This window comes from Aythya ferina, assembly GCF_964211825.1.
Source record: "Aythya ferina genome assembly, chromosome: 5".
In the NCBI taxonomy this organism is placed as follows: domain Eukaryota; kingdom Metazoa; phylum Chordata; class Aves; order Anseriformes; family Anatidae; genus Aythya; species Aythya ferina.
In genome coordinates, this window is record NC_140301.1 from 1,950,018 (window position 1) to 1,968,690 (window position 18,673).

General features: G+C 38.2%; 1 long non-coding RNA gene across 3 annotated transcripts in view; it reads right to left on the bottom strand.

Annotated features, from left to right (window-relative positions):
- Positions 1–18,673, bottom strand: part of LOC311437055 — a 118,290-nt gene that overhangs the window by 74,487 nt on the left and 25,130 nt on the right. The window contains exons 1-2 of one of the 3 annotated variants that reach the window (XR_014693254.1): positions 17,748–17,961; positions 5,571–5,737 (exon numbers count right to left, since the gene is read on the bottom strand). This is a non-coding gene — a long non-coding RNA (uncharacterized lncRNA). Of the gene's footprint in view, positions 1–5,570; positions 5,738–17,747; positions 17,962–18,673 lie in introns of those variants that run through there. The other 2 variants (XR_014693252.1, XR_014693253.1) reach the window with 2 other exon arrangements.

Here is an 18,673-nt window from a genome sequence, read left to right on the forward strand (position 1 = left end):
TATGTCCAAGTCCTTGCAATGATAAACTGTCACATTTGCCTTCTCATACATACATTTACTCTAGTAGGCCTGTAACCAGTAACATTTTCGGATACCCAAATAGATTTATTTCTCCCTGCTTTCAAGTTATTATGAAAAGCAAAGTAATTCCAAGCAGTACCAAAGCTTGGTATTCTTGGAGGGCTGGCTATGTGTTTACATTTATAAATGTAGTAAAAAATTAGCAATGGTCAGTAATTTGCAAAGAACAAAATGAAATCAAGTGACTTTGCAAGGCACCCAGGCTGCAATTGATCATCGCTCTGTCTTTACAAAGGAGTAAACATCATCAGTGGTCTTGTGCATCATGTACCACAGAGCCACTCTGTGTGTGGAAGGCACCTTGAAGGCACCACTTAGCAAATGGAACAATGTGCAAAGGAAAACGCCTTGAACCCCTTCTTCCAAAGAATCCATGCTGGCACCAACCCCATGTCAGCCTGCCAGGCTCAGCTCCCACTAGCATGCCTGTTACACTGTAGTCTTCTATTGCACTTAGGAGCCCCAGAAATAATGCAAACTACTTACAGCTGTTTCGATGGGGCATCCTACTGAACAGATCTTGTTGTGCTAACAAATTCGACTACAAATGCAGAACTTTTACACCATCAGTAACTTTTATTGTATTTTCTGTCTTGAGAGAGCTGAATAGATGACCCAGCACGTGTCTTCCACTTTTAATTTCTCTATTTGTACCTCTCACTGGATATAGTGGGATCAAAACTAAACTTCTATGAACTAAGTCAACCTTGAATATTTCTAATCCCGAACAGCACTGTAAGGTCTCTGACTTTTGTCTCTGTAAGGGTCACTGCAGAGAGGAGTTTTCTAAAATGTCTGGATCTAAGTTTCAGTGACAAAGGTAATGTATTTAGAGGCTTAAGAGCCAGTGGGTTCTGATAAGTAACAGCCCATACAATTCTTGCTTTACAAAAACTTGCTTTAAAAGCACTTAGTGTTTTCTCCAATTGGAACAAAAATTGTACAAAAATTTCATTCTGTCCCAGCATTCTTAAAAGCCAAGTTCCTTATAAGCCTCAGAGATTTTCTGCCACAGATGGGTGTGAGCCACATACATTCATCCTTATTCTCACCTGTTCTCAGTTTAGAAAATTTCAAGGTTTTTAGCAGATGAGACTGTTAACTTTTCTTTGTCCTCCACTATCAATTATCAAGCTAATTGTTCGCACAGAAAGGTATCTAACCTTCAGGTTTTGAGTGCCCAGGTCTGGAGCTGGAGCCCCTGTGCACTGATTTATTTCTCTGTTACAGATCAGATACTGCTGGTGTCATTTATTAATGAAGTCCATATGAATAATAGCTGCTTTCCTCACCTTTTTAAAATTACAGACGTGACCCAGAACATCTCTTATATTTATCCTAAGAATTGAGAACTTTTTTACTTAAAAAAGTAATAAAAAAGAGAGCATTGGAGGCTGTGCACCCTTACACAACATTTTCTTCTATTACTACACTTGAATCTAACCTCAGCTTTAGGTCTGGTCATGTCAGTTAGGCAAGCAGTATCAACCTATGCTTTATTTTGAAACAAACATTGTTCTCCAGTCTTCTTTTACTTTGCACCGATTTCATGTTCCTCTTGCCTCACCTACTTCACAGCTAAATTTATTCTGTTTCTCATGAACTGTGCTGTTCTTTGTCATCTCATGAGATTCAGCTGAACCATAAGAACTGTTACATCAACAGAACTGCTAATAAATAAGGCAGCCTGTACATCAAATGAAGCACAAATCATGTCAGTAGTGCTAAGGAGATACAACAGCAGTATGACATTACCGAGAATGTTCCATGCTTTCTTCACTTAAATACAGACTAATTTGGGCGGAGTTTATGAATAGCTATGTCTCCCACTTCCCACTGTGAGAAACTAAGTTTTGTTTTTGCAGTAGAAAACTTCTGTATTCAAAGGTAGTTGTGTAGTCATAACAAAGAGAAATGCCAAGTAGATAAGTGGACTGTAAAAAGCCTCACTGTTCCAAAATAAGATAGACAACTGAGAAAACCAGGATGATCAGTGCAAAAAAAAAAAAAAAAAAAAAAAAAAAAAAAAAATCACAAGCAAAAATGAGAAATTAAAAGGTTGATTGAAAAATTGTACATATATGGTATAGAGGAACGTCGAGTAGCTTGTGAACCTGTAGTACTCAGCCACTGAGGAAACAGGGGAGGTGATCAGGTGTCAGGGAATAGGGAATAAAAGGTTATGATATGTATATGATATGATATAAAGGTTGTGATATCCTAATTGGCAGGATGCCCGCCATTGCAATTGCAAATAAAATAGCTTCACAGAAGATCCTGTCTGAATAAAATTATTGAGATTTTTCTCACACTACCATCAACAATTAGTTAACAGGTAATATATACTGAGGAGGAAGTCCTTTCAAGAACAAAAGTACCAGCAAGAAGGTGTTTGATATTAGGTTTAATTTAAACAAGAAACAAGACTCAGTTCACTATCTATTCATAATTTCTGATTTAGGGATTTTAGAGTGCCAATAGAAGTATATTATGAGTGCTGCAGAACATCTACTGACTCTGCTTAATTTCAGTGCATTGCACAGTACTACAGCCTCCATCAATGATGCCAAAGACTTCAAACTGACATTTGAAATATAGTGTCACCATGTCATATCCCTTTACATATTTTGATCTAAGCCAGAAGAGCCTTCTGCAGAATGTCTTGCACAGTATTAGTTTCTAATACAAACTTATAACTGAGAGATTTTTTGAATCATTATGAAACTACACTTCATATAATACTCTATGGCTGCACTTACTATGAAGAAAAGTATCATACAATCACGATAATTGGAAACCATCACAATACATTTCAATTAGAATTTAAGAACAGAAAATGCTAGGTTTTTTTATTAAGCAACCAAGATGCAGCTTCTACAATTGGAAAATCTTCCAGAGCTCAGTATCTGGGTAATGCAGATGCCAAGTTAGCCTTCTAAGTTGCAACACTGATGGAAAGCAGTTGAAAGGGATTTGTATTTACAATTCTCACCATAGTGAATAAGAACAGGCACTGCAAATTTTGTTTAAGCAGCTGTATTTGTGGCTGCAGTGCTACAGTGATAGCTATTTTTATTTTTCTAAACTTTAAGTAATGGTCTGAAAAGACTAGCTAGGTAAGAATTTTGAATGCACTTTAAAAATGTATAAAGCAATATAATGGTTGTCAGCTACTTTGACAGCACAGAGACCAAAATGTTACTGAACAACTAGAGATATCAAACACTGAGACAGCAGATTGTAACTCCACTAGTCATCTGATCTTTCAAGAGGGACTACAATTTTATTGTCACTGGCAATTGTGGCATGAAATGGATCGTTAGAGTCAAGTGGCTTTCTCATCTAGTTCCTACACAGTAAGAATTTACTTCAAGTGATGATAATCATCAAGTGGCGACCAAGACAGGAATTTAATTTTTAAGTCTGTTAATACTGAAGTTCAAACCAAAGATCTAATAAAAAAATGCCTCAAGCCTTCTCATCACAGAGACTCACTGCAGATACATTTGTTCATATGTGTTTATTAAATAAAATTCCTTCTTTAGTTGCAATGATTACAGATACTGGATACCAATTTAGGGCTTACAGTATCTTGCTCTTGGACCTAATCCCTTCATTATTATGACAAGCAAATTGAGAAGTATCACTGTGAACGTCATGGTGCTGGTAGAGAGCCAGTAAAAAATGGCAATCTGTACCTCCACACAGTACAAAAAACAGACAAATACGTGTGATGAAAGGTGGTGTTACACACAGTCCATGATACACAACTCTACTTTGCAAAAGTAATGTCATAAGTCAATAAGCATTTTCTTTTTGCTTATTATCTACATGAAATCTCAAATTACTGATGTCATTCATAGATCTCAAGTTTTATACTATAGGCATACTTCTCATCAGGTAAGTTCTGAGAACCTGGCCATAATCTTAAGGCAACTTGGCCGCTTCTGCAGCTTTACCAATAACTGTATTCATATAACAACAGGCATTTTCTGTTGTACAGTTTTTTTCGGTGGATCAATGATTTCTGAAATAACTGCTCTAATTCTTCTTGACATTAAAGACGAAAGCATCTTACTCAGCATTTTGACAAATCTTCTTCCTTCAAACTAATATGGCATACAGTGAAAAGTAGTACCAGTCCATTCAGCCAGTGTGAAAATGTACTCAAACTTCATAGAAGCTTTTGATGGTGGAACTTTACATTTTGTTATACCGAGAGTACTTGAGCTTTTATACTAAATATTTGATCACATAAGACATAAGATGATTAAAGCACTTCACTGGAAGGGTATTTCAGAAAAAGCTTTTCATCCAGTAATCATTTATGACTGCCCATTTATGACTTTGTTCCTTCCGGAATTACTTACACCCAGAGTACTTTCTCAATAATTTATTTCCATTTGTTTTTCTGTTGAAGAGAGGACATGACCTTGACAGAAAATAAGGTTCTCAGCTATCCCATCAGAATGGTCTACTCTAAGTATGGTAAACACTATTTGTTCCCTGGTCTGATCCTGTTGAGAGTTTCATTACTATGTAATTCCTCCTTTCACTCTTACTGTATACAGGAGATATTTTGGACTTTCTCAGTTAATAAACAGGATGTTCAAACAAGATGGAGTAGTTTGGTGACTGCAGGTCCTCAGGAACCTTTTGTGCAATATCACATTTCTTGGGTTGATCTGGAAGCAGATGAGGTGCACAGGACCTCTATCAGACTAAAGGCTAGGTAGTAAGTAATTCTGGGCCACCTGAGACTGTGGAACAGATACTCAGATCTTTAGGTCTCCTCTGCACCTTCTTTCTGTGGTCAGGTAACAGACTTTTAAATCATTTTGGACTGTATGTTTGTATTCCTGAGCTAACACAAAAGATTAAGAAGTAATAATTTCAACTTGCACTTGGGATGTCCAGATAAGCAAAGTTAATCCTTTTTCCCACCTCTCTTCCACTCTCTGTTCATTAGGCTGCTGTTATAAATGTTTAAAACCCCAATATCCACTTCCAATTCTGTTGCCTTTTTTTAGATTAAATTATTTACAGATCCTCTTCACCAAGAGAAGTCCTCCCATTCTCTTGTTTCATCCATTTCAATAGCTGTGCACCATAAATGATGACCAAGACTCATGCTTTGTTTTTTTAGTAGCAAGGAATAAAAAACATGGTAGTCCCATAGTTTTCCGCTAGACAACTGGAGAAGTATAGGACTAATTATTGTAAGAATGTTAAAAATTAACAAAAGGAAACATTTAGAAATGACTTTGTGTATGTAAAAAGGTGATCACAATAATATACATTAAATGTATGCCTTAATAAAATTCTTTATCAACAATTAAAGTTTTTGCAGTGTAAATAACATCCTCAAGAAAATAGTTTACTAATTAATGTGAATCTTTTGGGATCCATTCATGTAAGCTGGTCTGTTCAGTGATGCAACATATTTGGATTTTAAACACCTGAACAGAAAAGGAGAATCGTTCACTTACTTGCCCTTCATCTACTTTTTGTGTAATGACGCCATCAGTTGACACATTTCTGGCATCTCAGCTGCGTCTGGAGCTTGGAGTCCAGCAATAAGAAAGATGTCACTCCTCAGAGTAGTCTGCTGCTTGGACCACAGCCTCTTGTTGTGGCCCCTCACCCTCATGTGGTCCTACAGGGCAGAGAAGATGTGAAACACCCTCTGGTAACTCAATGTGCCATGCTTAAACTTTAAAAAGTTGAAATCAGTCTTCAATGTGTGAAAATTGCTTTTATCATCAAACACAAGGTAAAGGCAGACCTACCAAATAACAGATTCTAGTCACATCTCACAAAGTGTTTCTGAGTAAGGAAGGGCCTCAAAGAAAGTCTTTTATTTAGCTGTTGTACTGGTGGCTCAAAGGGATGAGGCAAGATTCAATCTAAGCCTGCCCTAAAACTGTCTCCCTGATTCCCTCAGGTCTACATCTTGTTAGATACTTGCACAGTTCACAGCCTGGCACTGTGCCATAGCACTTCTCACAAAACAGCAATACCTCCAATGTCAAGAAAATGTCCTACAAAGGTCAAGAAACTGCCAAACCCTGTATACAATTACTCATTTATCCTTATAAACACAATTTCCTGTTAATAGGTCAAGGTAGTTTTGTAGACATATCCATGCGTACCTTAGGCATGCCTAAATTCAGGTTTTCTCGCTCACACACTTTTAACTTATTCCAAATGTTGTAACATACAGACTGTGACATCAGGGCAGGGATGAGAAAGCAAAGAAAAGAGAGCACAGCTATACTTTAGGTAACTGCATAGAGTAACAACAGTCAGAAGCTTAAAAACCCTTCAGTATGAGTAATTGATTATTAAGTAAATGATTATTCTGAAGATGTAAATAACATTAAGTCAAGACATGTTACTAACACAAATCACGTGCAGAGTTTAGTAATGAACAACACTCTTCCTTGTGGAAGGCATCTCTTGTGAGTCAGATGTATTTGCAAGCACTGGGAAAAAAAGAAAAAAAAAAAAGGATGAGAAATAGCACACCTGCTTACTTTGTGTGATCTCTCCCAAAAGGACTACCACCTATTTTTTTCTAATTTTTTTCTTCCATCACCAATTATTTAGAAATTTCAAAGCTGTTAGTGAATGACAGTTTGAAAAATATTACTTTGATAACACTAAATAATTTATTTCAACCTTTCCAATGAAAACTAATCTTCCAGCAAGTGATCTGCTTATTTGATTGTGATCCAGTTAGCTGTTAAACTGCATATTCTAGATGTAATGTATTACAACTGGATACTTAGTAAATTTCTTGTGTCCTTTCTCTATATAGGCCAGGTTTCAAGGACAGCTTATCTATCTCATGATTAAAATATGCTACACCTAACTAATTTGAATCATATGACAGACTGCAGAAAACAAGGACACACAAATCAGAGGATCCTTGCAACAGCTCAAGTTTGAGGGACGTAAACTTGAACTGAAAGGGAGTATTCCCACAGGGATTGTCTTATTAATCTGTTATTTAACAGATTTGAAATTAAACATTTCAAGGCACTTTCACAAAATGTAGTATTCAGATATGCCAGTAGGAAAACAAAAAAACAAACAAACAAACAAAAAAAACAACAACAAACAAACAAACAAACAAAAAACTGCTTGTTTTGTTTTGCTAAAAAAAATCACAGAGACAATTCTGATAATGACAGAGTCAGTTAACTCTCAAAGTGCTCACTAGCATTCAGTTGCCTTTAAGCATACTGCTTCCCCTTCCTATTCAGTTACTTTAGTTATTCAGAGGTAGAGCTCACTTCTCTGGACACAGACTGCTGTCTGAATAGGGGCTACCACCATCGCCTTGCAAGTGCTGCCAGATCAGCCTTAGTAAAAAAACTGTAGAAACATACTATAAATGATTCTCCCTTATATTAACAGTTCATGACAACAACAAATGGCTTGTTTATGTCTTGCTTTACAAATGGGATAATCACACAGAAAGAAAACAGGAATTGCCTTTTTCTTACAGAAAATCTTTAACAGCTGGGAAAGTTAGCCATTTATCCCAGCCTTGTGCCTTAACAACATCACTACCTTTATTCAGTGGCAAACATGGTTTATGTTAGAAGTAAAGCTTGGTTCTACAGTAGAAAAATGTAAAACTTGTAAAGGTGAATGCTTCTCTCCTTATTTTCATCAACCAGAACAAATCCATACCCCTATTTTGTTAATCTGTCACCTACCCATTATCATTTTAACAGCCTCTTCGAAGACACTGTTCTATTCTTGAACAGATTAGTTCCTTTTCTTTACTGTATATTCAACAAACTTTAATTTACTTATTACCTAAGTAAGGATTTCAACTCGGATCACAACTCAGTAAGATAATCAAAACCTTAAAATTAAGAAAAAAATTAAAATCTTTCACAGCATAAGATTTCTGCAAGATAAGCATGATAAAAAGAAAAAATATATTCAGGCAGTAGATGGTTTGGATTTTTTTATCTAAATACCTTTCAATTTAAGAAAAAAATGTTCTAACGCGTGGCAAAGATATACATTTTACCCCTTCATAATGTTTCACATACATGCTCTTCTGCACACAGAAATCCTGAAAGTTTCCTGTGCATAATTTAAAAATATAAAATATTTATAAAGAAATACATGCAACAGAAAGGCCTCTGTGTTATGGAAAGAATTTGAAGTGCAATTGAAGAATACAGACTCAGGTGCTCCTGCAAATTCTCACTGTACATACACATGACAAGTGTCAAGTGGAAGTCTACTCACCATCCTATGTGTAATGTGACACAAAGACAGGCCTAATGACTCAGGTGAAACTAGGAAAATGAATAAAGTAAGGCTTCAGTAAGGCAAAACACATACAAGGGTATAGTACCTCGGTAAGCATCTAAACAGAACACAAAATCTCTGCCAGGATAAGCAGGAAAAAATAGGAAGGAAAATCTCTACACTAAATTAAAAACAAGTCTATAGGTGCAGATTTCACACCATTTTCTGGGACCAACTCATTACAAAAAATTCAGTCATGAAATTCAGATTTGAATTTTATTGTGTGAGCTCAAATACAGCATTCAGGCCTTTTCCAGTGATATTCCAGAACCTTGTACAATATCATAGCTAACTGAAACAACAAGTCATATAGCATGCATCTAACTTTTAGACTACCAAAAACAATTCTTCAACAATGTATAGGATTTGGCAGCTCATCCAATACTCATCACAATTTGAATCCATCACAGCCAGCCACGAAAGCTACTTCACATACAGCTACATGAAAGTGCAAAGTGAAGTAAGAACAAACATAGGTTTCTGCTCCCCTGTCTGGACGAAGTAGCTAAACAGAGACAAAATGACTTCACAGGCTACCATTCAGATTGTTAGTGAAACTGGACAGCTCATGCAACCAACTTAGAGGGTGAAGGCCCTCCACAAAAGGTCAGTAGTAGCAATGAAAAGACACTTTGCCTCAGCCATACCTGCCACTGAACAGCTACTTCCTCTACCCTGCTCTGCTGGTTGTGCACACATGGAGTTGTTTTTTCTCAATTTTGTAGAATATGGCTGCTCTGACATTTCAGTCCCATCTGCTTCAAGGGCAGCAAACTCAGGTTGATGCTATGTGCTTTGGAAAAGCTCAATTCTGTATGAGACGACCAGTACAGAAATCATATACAGGGTTGGACCTTCTCATCTCATGTAGATGATTGTGAAAAATTGTTATTGATAAGATGTAAACAATTATGCAAACTGCTTGACTTACTTGTTGGTAGAGAAGGTTAAGTCATCTTAAACACTTCTCTAAGCATAACCTGAGCCTAAATAGTACAATAATATAAATTAAAAATGACAATCACAGTAGCCACACTTCAGGAAACACTGTTTTATTCCCAGCCCACAATAGCAAAAGCTTCCCATTATTTGGAACAAGTAAACAAATGAATATCAGTGGATCTTAATCTGTTCTAATTCTCACCATATTAGATTTGATGACTCAGCAAAGTTTAGCACTTTAAACACTTCTATATTAATGTAATACAGATGACAGTTCAGTAGACTCACTGCACTACAAAAACTTAAAAACTGAATGCATCAACAATACTCATGATTCTGATCCAAGATTTAGTGCTCCATTGCTGAGGAAAAGCAATGGGTATTTGGTTGTACCAAGATCACAACTTTATGATATTAGGGCTGTGAGAACACAAGGAAAATCCTCCCCAACATTCCAGCTGGCCCTTTGACTGCAGCGGCCAAACTCCGTGGAAGACATCATGAAAATATCTGGGTAAAATTCACCAAGGTCACCTCAACAGGAATACATCAGTAAATCTCAGAATACGTTACAGGACAGTTATCATTCATGCTTCCAGTGAGAGAAACAGCCCTAAGAGCTAGTTTCCAAGCCGTAAGAATCATTACAGCAAGTCAAAGGAAAAAGTCAGAATCAAACTTGCATCCTCTTCAATTGTGCTTACAGTACTTGACCAAGACTCTACACAGCTCTAACACAAAGCTCGTTGAAATAAACTGCAAAATGTCACAGGCAGTGAGATTCTTTGCAGTAAATCTTATACACAGATCCTGAAAAAGCACTCCTTGAATCAAGCACAAAACAAGAATAGAGCTAATGTTAGAAATAAAGCTCTCTATTCTGACAGAAAATCCTAAAATCCATTTGATGACTGTCAACTACCTATCTAAAAAAGGTTCATCCCCTGTAAATGCTAAAACATAAGCATTTGAGAAACACCAGCTATGAGCCTCTTGGAGAAAAATTATTTAGTTAAAGCAAATGTAAACCAGTGAAACATTTCTGATTTTACCACACATCTGTTCACATTGCCACCTGAGTACAGTCTCTGGTCTCTCTGTTGACTTCCATCTTACAAGATCCTGGGTGCATTACATTCCTGCTGAAGTCTGAGAGTGTTGAGAGAGGGTTTCTCTCCCAAGAACATGTTCTAATATGATTAGCAAAAGCTGTGTATACCCTCTAAATAATAAAGGATGCACGTACACTAGTCTATTAGCATTATTTCACGTGCCCAAAGATGAGCCAGCGTGGAAGAAGACTGGCCTGGATCAACAGAGAGTTGCAGCTTGAGTTTAGGAGAAAAAAGAGGGTTTATAATCTTTGGAAAAAAGGGCGGGCCACTGAAGAGTACTATAAGGATGTTACGAGGCTGTGCAGGGACAAAATTAGGAAGGCCAAAGCTCATCTGGAGCTCAATCTGGCTACTGCTGTTAAAGACAACAAAAAATCTTTTTACAAATACATCAGCGCAAAATGGAGGACTAAGGAGAATCTCAATCCTTTACTGGATGCGGGGGGAAACTTAGTTACAAGAGATGAGGAAAAGGTGGAGGTGCTTAATGCCTTTTTCGCCTCAGTCTTTAGCGGCAATACCGGTTGCTCTCTGGATACCCAGTACCCTGAGCTGGTGGAAGGGGATGGGGAGCAGGATGTGGCCCTCACTATCCACGAAGAAATGGTTGGTGACCTGGTACGGCACTTGGATTTGTGCAAGTCGATGGGGCCGGATGGGATCCACTCAAGGGTACTGAGAGAACTGGCGGAGGAGCTGGCCAAGCCGCTTACCATCATTTATCAACAGTCCTGGCTATCAGGGAAGGTCCCGGTTGACTGGCGGCTAGCAAACGTGATGCCCATCTATAAGAAGGGCCGGAGGGCAGACCCGGGAAACTACAGGCCTGTCAGTTTGACCTCAGTGCCAGGGAAGCTCATGGAGCAGATCCTCTTGAGAGTCATCACACAGCACTTGCAGGGCAAGCAGGCGATCAGGCCCAGTCAGCATGGGTTTATGAAAGGCAGGTCCTGCTTGATGAACCTGATCTCCTTCTATGACAAAGTGACGCGCTGGGTGGATGAGGGAAAGGCTGTGGATGTGGTCTACCTTGACTTCAGCAAGGCTTTTGACAGCGTTTCCCACAGCATTCTCCTCAAGAAACTGGCTGCTCTTGGCTTGGACTGGCGCACCCTTTGTTGGGTTAGAAACTGGCTGGATAGCCGGGCCCAAAGAGTCGTGGTGAATGGAGTTAAATCCAGCTGGAGGCCAGTCACTAGTGGCGTTCCCCAAGGCTCGGTGCTGGGGCCGGTCCTCTTTAATATCTTAATCGATGATCTGGACGAGGGCATCGAGTGCACCCTCAGTAAGTTTGCAGATGACACCAAATTAGGTGCGTGTGTTGATCTGCTTGAGGGTAGGAAGGCTCTGCAGGAGGATCTGGATAGGCTGCAGCGATGGGCTGAGGTCAACTGCATGAAGTTCAATAAGGCCAAGTGCCGGGTCCTGCACCTGGGGCACAACAACCCCAAGCAGAGCTACAGACGGGGAGATGAGTGGTTGGAAAGCTGCCTGGCGGAGAAGGTTGGAGTATTGGTTGATAGTCAGCTGAATATGAGCCAGCAGTGTGCTCAGGTGGCCAAGAAGGCCAACAGCATCCTGGCTTGCATAAGAAACAGTGTGGCCAGCAGGGCTAGGGAAGTGATTGGCCCCCTGTACTCAGTTCTGGTGAGGCCTCACCTCGAGTACTGTGTTCAGTTTTGGGCCCCTCGCTACAAGAAGGACGTCGAGGTGCTCGAGAGAGTCCAGGGAAGGGCGACGAAGCTGGTGAGGGGCCTGGAGAACAAGTCCTACGAGGAGCGGCTGAGGGAGCTGGGCTTGTTCAGCCTGGAGAAGAGGAGGCTCAGGGGTGACCTTATCGCTCTCTACAGGTACCTCAAAGGAGGCTGTAGCGAGGTGGGGGTTGGTCTGTTCTCCCACGTGCCTGGTGACAGGACGAGGGGGAAAGGGCTTAAGTTGTGCCAGGAGGTTTAGGTTGGATGTTAGGAAGAACTTCTTTACCGAAAGGGTTGTGAGGCATTGGAACGGGCTGCCCAGGGAAGTGGTGGAGTCACCATCCCTGGAGGTCTTTAAAAGACGTTTAGATGTAGAGCTTAGTGATATGATTTAGTGGACTGTTAGTGTTAGGTCAGAGGTTGGACTCGATGATCTTGAGGTCTCTTCCAACCTAGAAATTCTGTGATTCTGTGATTTTCCCAACAATATGCTCTAGTGATTTAATTATAACCATTAAAAAAAAAAAAAAAAAAGTAACTGGAGATGATAATTCTCATTTCTTAGCTCACTACCTTGCCTTACAATGTTTCCTTCCACATTCAATCAAATAACCTAAATGTTTAACCAAGCAACACCCAGAGCTATGATTTGGAAACTGCTAGCATAAGTGATTTTAGACTATGAATTGCAGCAAATTACTTTTGTTCCTTAAACGCTCTTGTTCGATAAAATAAAATTACAAACAAGTGACACAGAAGTTTCCTTTCTCCTTGTTTTCTATTAGAAAACAACCAGCTTAAAAGAGAAAATATCAATACTATATTATCTGCTTGACAAGAATGCCACAAAGAACGGATGTGATTCAAGTCCTGAAAATGCCACAACTTGCAGAACACATGCTTCATTCCACTTTGGACTCAGTTATTGGTGACCCTCCATCCATCATCTATCATCATCATCATTGTTGATGACTGTGAATGTCACTCCAATATGTGCTAACTCATGAAACTGAGGGTACACAGCCTGGTTGGAATGGAACTAATTTTCTTCATAGCAGCCCATAAGGTGTTGTGTTTTGGATTTGTTACTAAACTAGTGCTGGTAGCACACCAGTATTTTGTTTATCTGTAAGCACTTTTTGCACAGCATCAAGGCTTTCTCTTTTTCCCAGTCTCTCCCCTCTATGAGTAGGCCAGAGGCAGGCAAGAAGCCGGAAAGGAATGCAACCAGGACAGCTAACCCAAACTGATTGACAGGATACTCTGTGACACACAAGGTCATGCTCAGCAATACAAACTGAGGAAATGGGGTTTGGGGGAGGCACACATTGCTTGGAGACTGGCCAGGCCTGCTAGTCTACTTTGTAGGAGATGGTGAGCGATAGCCTTTCCATCACTGGTTTTGAATTTATGTATTTCTTCCTATTTTCTTTCTTTATTAAACTGTTTTTATGTCAAACCACAAGTTTTCTGTTTTGGGGGGAGGGTGGAGGAGGGGGACAGTGAGTGAGCAGCTGTGGGGTTCTTAGCTGCTGGCTGGGATTAACCCACCTAATGAGATAAAAAAGATTCACATCTCCCAGATGGAGCCTCCCATACCGTATCAGTCTCATGTAGCTCCTGCTTTTGCAGGACCCGTTTCTGCCAATGCTTAAGCTCTCTCTTTCCCTCCTCTGACCAGTTTGGAATACTGAGATATTCTGATACCTAGGAAACAGGTGAGTCTCAGAGCTGTATTAGGAACATCATTGCCTTAGGTGAGATCATAAAACAAACAAGATCCAAAGTTCTCTTTAAAGCTTTTAGAGATATTTAAATACATATTTAAAATGACAGCTATGGGCAAGCAAGTTGGCATTGTTCCTTCTCAAGTGTGTTAAGATGAGATTCACTGAAGGGCACCAGAAAGCTTAATGGAACATGAACAGACTACAAACAAGTTTCAGGTCTGCAATCCTTTTTCACACTGCCATTCCTCGTATGAACACTCTATCCAAAGGAACTGTTCACACAAGGCTTTAAGGAAGATGTCGCAGTGGTGCTAAGAAATAGCATGATTTTCAGTTTAACCTTTTCAGAATGTCTCTGTAGTTTTCCAAGGTGTTAGTCCAAGATTTTCTCTTTCTACTAAGAAAACTGTATCATTTTGCTGTGTAGGTTTTACGAGATCAAGCTAGACACACTGCATCATTTCCTGAACATAAAGACAATTTCAAAAAATAATTATTTACTTGTCCATGTTTTTAAATGACCAAAAGTAGTCAAGAATTTCATTATCTAGTTTGTCATTTGAACACTGTAACATTTAACTGCTGAGGAAAGTAATAAGTCAAATCCGCCACCAAGAGAATGCCACAGAAATCAAGGTCTCAAAGCTAGTGACACTGAGGTAGTTAAAATGCTGCTGTTGCTCACCACTGGAAAAGGTATTGCTCAAATTTTTAGTAGAACAGTTTTTTTTACAGATATTTAAAATCCGTTATTCATACATTGAAATACAAATTGCAGCATGTAACTGTTGCTGCCAGGTTACAATAATCTTCTCAAAAGCCCACACTGCAAATTACAAGTATTTGTTCCAAATTTGAGGAACCAGCTATTTATCAGCCATGGATTTTGTAAGCTGCAGTTCAGCTTTCCTGCTACTAGAAGTCCTTAAAAGGTTTGCAAATATTTGTGACTTGTTGATTTTTTACTTATTCAGCACCAAAGAACTCTGAATGCTTTGCAGATAAAATAAACACAGGCATTCCCATGTGAGCTTATAACTTAAATGTGGAGCAATAAATGAAAAGATCGAATGATAGATCACAGAAAATATTAGTATTCCTATTGCATTAGCACTAAGGTCAAAATAATGGGCACATATTGACTAAAGTGTCTTTGAAGTAGACAACGTATTTTGCAGTACTAGGAAATATACTATGCAAGACAAGAAGTACCTTAGAGAGTTCAACGATGAGAAATAGAGAAAGGGACAATAGTTAATCACACATTTTGGTTAACCAAATTCAAAATTTGTTCCACCTATCTTTTATTTTAGTTCAGTTTACCATTCTTTGAAAAATTGATCAAAACCACCAAATGCAGAAAGCTCTCAAAAACGCTCATAAGCCCAAAATTACATTTTTCATTACATTCTTCTTTTAATTTCCTCTGATTTAAACCAAAAATTTTGAACATACCTCTACGGAGAAAAAAAAAGTCACATGCCCCGAAGTTTACTTATCCTTCTGAAACAACACAGACCGCACTCTTAGACTTCCTCTTCAGTTTTCTGTGAACATTTTATTGCAAAATTATAGAAAGTGGACAGTTCTTTCCTGAAGCAGATCAGTTATTACTTTTCTCAGAGCAAATCTATGACTTCATCTTCATGCCAGTGGTGCCCTCAACAACACCACGTTGTCTGTTTGTCCGTTGCTTTATAAATATCAGGTTTGTTTCACAGCTGGATGATTTCATACCTCAGAAAAGCACTCAAGTAGGCAACAGATTTCACTTATGCTCCAGACTGTCAGGTATTCAGGGTGACTAAAAAATATACTGCACCCAACAGTAAACACCTAATACCCATTGAAAGCAACCCACACAGAACACTCCAGTAATATCACTAGGATTTACTAATCTAAGTAACATGATGATAATTTTTCTATTTGTGTTTTTTCTAAAACAGAAATACTAATTCTTCCATTTTCTCAATTTCAATTCGATTTATGTATTTACACAATATTTCTGGGTAAAGACTTTGTGTGTATCAAATCTATGTGCAGTCACTGATACAATTATTCTTGATCCAGCTGTGTTCAAGCATGACTGTAAAGCAAATACATAAAAAAGAGAACTATCAGTTTTGCCACCAAAAAAAAAAATAAATCCCATACATCTGCTCACAAATCTTGCAGAAAAGTAGCTTCATTTATAATAAATTAATGCCAGCTATTGAATTCCTTTGGTTCAAATATTTGGTGTAAATTTACTAGTAAAATGCTTAATATATACTGCTGTTAATTGGTTAAATGCAATGATATTCACATCAACAGGTATCATGCATTAACTACTGTGGCTTTTCAGATTCATACAGGGATGGTAATATTAGCCTTCAAGATTTTGGTGTGTATTCTTCAGGGTTTAAACTAATCCTCTTGCTCATCAAAGTATATGGCTGGTTTATCTGTTTACTCTCCTTGAAGTAAATCGGTCAATACTGCAACTGCTAACAACTCTAAAAGAACTAACAGGTGGTATTCTACGAAAATCAGAACAAAGATATGCCAGCTTCTGTATTGAACTAGTGCAACATTCAGGACCATCTGTGGGAATATTAACAAATATTAAACTCAATAACTTAGGTTACTGCAAAACATGTTTAGTTTGTTTTCCAACTTAAACACAACTGGAGACTTATTATTCCAGATAACATATTGATCAAATCTGTCCAAAATGCCACGACCTCATACGCAATTTACAGATGCTACAACTATCTGCTAAGAACAGTTACAAATGGGACTTCAGTCATCCAGACCAATGTATACTGGTCATTCAGCAACTGAAATAGCTGAGTGTTTGTTGAAACTCACTGTTAAAATGGTAATCCTAGTAAGTATGGGCCTATACCCTCCTATTCTGGATACTGACAAACAGCATCACAGCCTCTCAGTTCTACAATGTGTTTTCTTTCCAAAGATATTTTCAGCTGGCTATCACTTCTACTGAAAAATGTAATTAAAAAGTCACTTTGGGAGTAGTTCAAAAATAGCTTGAAGAGACTTGTAAGCTTTTGTTTCACCTTCTTTCAGGTGAAATAATATGACAAAATCATACTCTTGGTTATCAAAAAATTAAACATCCAATGACTTCTGATAGGTCTATGACTGCAAATGCTATTAACTTCAGCAACTCACATGCATACTGCACTACATTGTAACTCTGCAAAGGAGATTATTATTTTCATCTCAAGAGCAATTTTGAAGGAGTATTTCTGTAATTTTAGTGTCAATCTTAAACCTACTTTTAATCTTCGAAACCTTCTCTATACCTCATTTACTCACAATTTCCTTCTAATCTGCTTCTGAACTCACAACTGATTATTAACAAAAAGGACTAGTAGTTTTTTATTTATTTGTTTTTATGCTGCTTGTATCACTGTAGGTGTAGTTATCAGTTACACAGAAAGAATAAGACTTTTCTTTTTAAGTAGAGAAGCAGAAGTTAACACCAATTGTAAAATAAAATAAAATAAAATAAATAAATATAAATATATGTATACAGAACATTCAGATAATTCCCTACAGGTAGAGAGGAGGGTATGAGGAAGATCACAAGATGCAGCAGTAGAACTAGTATAAGTACTCACATAATTCCTATACCAGTAAAACAAATCCAAGTGCCAATCCTCAGAAATGCAGTGCACTGCTACAGGAGTCTTACAACTGCATGGACAGAGCCTATGCAAGACTGTCTAAAGGATTCAGAGACTTTTTTTTTTTACTGTATATAACTGCAGAAATTAGTAACGTACACATTTGTATTCAAGTTCAAATAAATAAAAGTTATGGACTGAAATACTTCATCCTACCAAGACTTCTGTCCAGAATGCCTTCCGTCTGTGAAAACCAGTCTCCAAGGAATAGCTCTTAGAATTTATTCTAATGAGAGTTCCAAGAAAGAAAATGTCTTCTGGTTTCTTGTACAGTCCACTTCCAAAAAATACAATTCTGTAGTACAGAATCTTGGCATAGCAAAACTAACAGCAGCACGGATTGTCCCAGGGCTGTAATTTGCTCTTGACACTAAAGAAAGTAGCTAAAACATTGTAGATAAATAGTATTTTTGTGTAATAAAATGAAATATAATAAAGTATATCAAGGTTTCCACCACTGTTAAATTTACTATAGTGGCAGATAATAAGAGATCAAAAGGAAACAGATGCTAAAACCTAACTTGGAACACAACAGAAAATCCAACTCTATGTATTGTATGTGTGGGAACAAAAATGTTTTTGCACAGAGTTACAGTGTTTAAAGGTAAGGAATGTGGTATTGAAATATGCTTGCAGTGATAAGAAGGCTTAGCAGATGACCTTGTAAAATGCAGACAACCAGACTCCTTAGAGCAATTAGGTGAAAATCAAGGTGTCAAGTCAGGTAAGTGAAGAAACATTACCACTTTAACAGTAACAAAGTCAAAAGAAATTTGAAAGATAACAGGCCAGCAACTGAAGGCCATGCATTGTCTGTTAAGCATTGGATAGGTTGTGAACCTGGACTACCCAGTCAATGGGGAAACAGGGGAGGGTCACGGCCGTTGAGAAAGAAAGTATATAAACTGTACTATGTGACTAGTAGGCACGTTCCTGCTTGTGGGACACCTGCCATTGCAATTGCGAATAAAACTGCTACTTCACTGAGATCCTCACCTGAACCTATGTTATTGGCTACGGAGTGTTTCTCACATATGTAATACAAGAGCATGTATACCACACGAAAACATCTTCAGGCAACA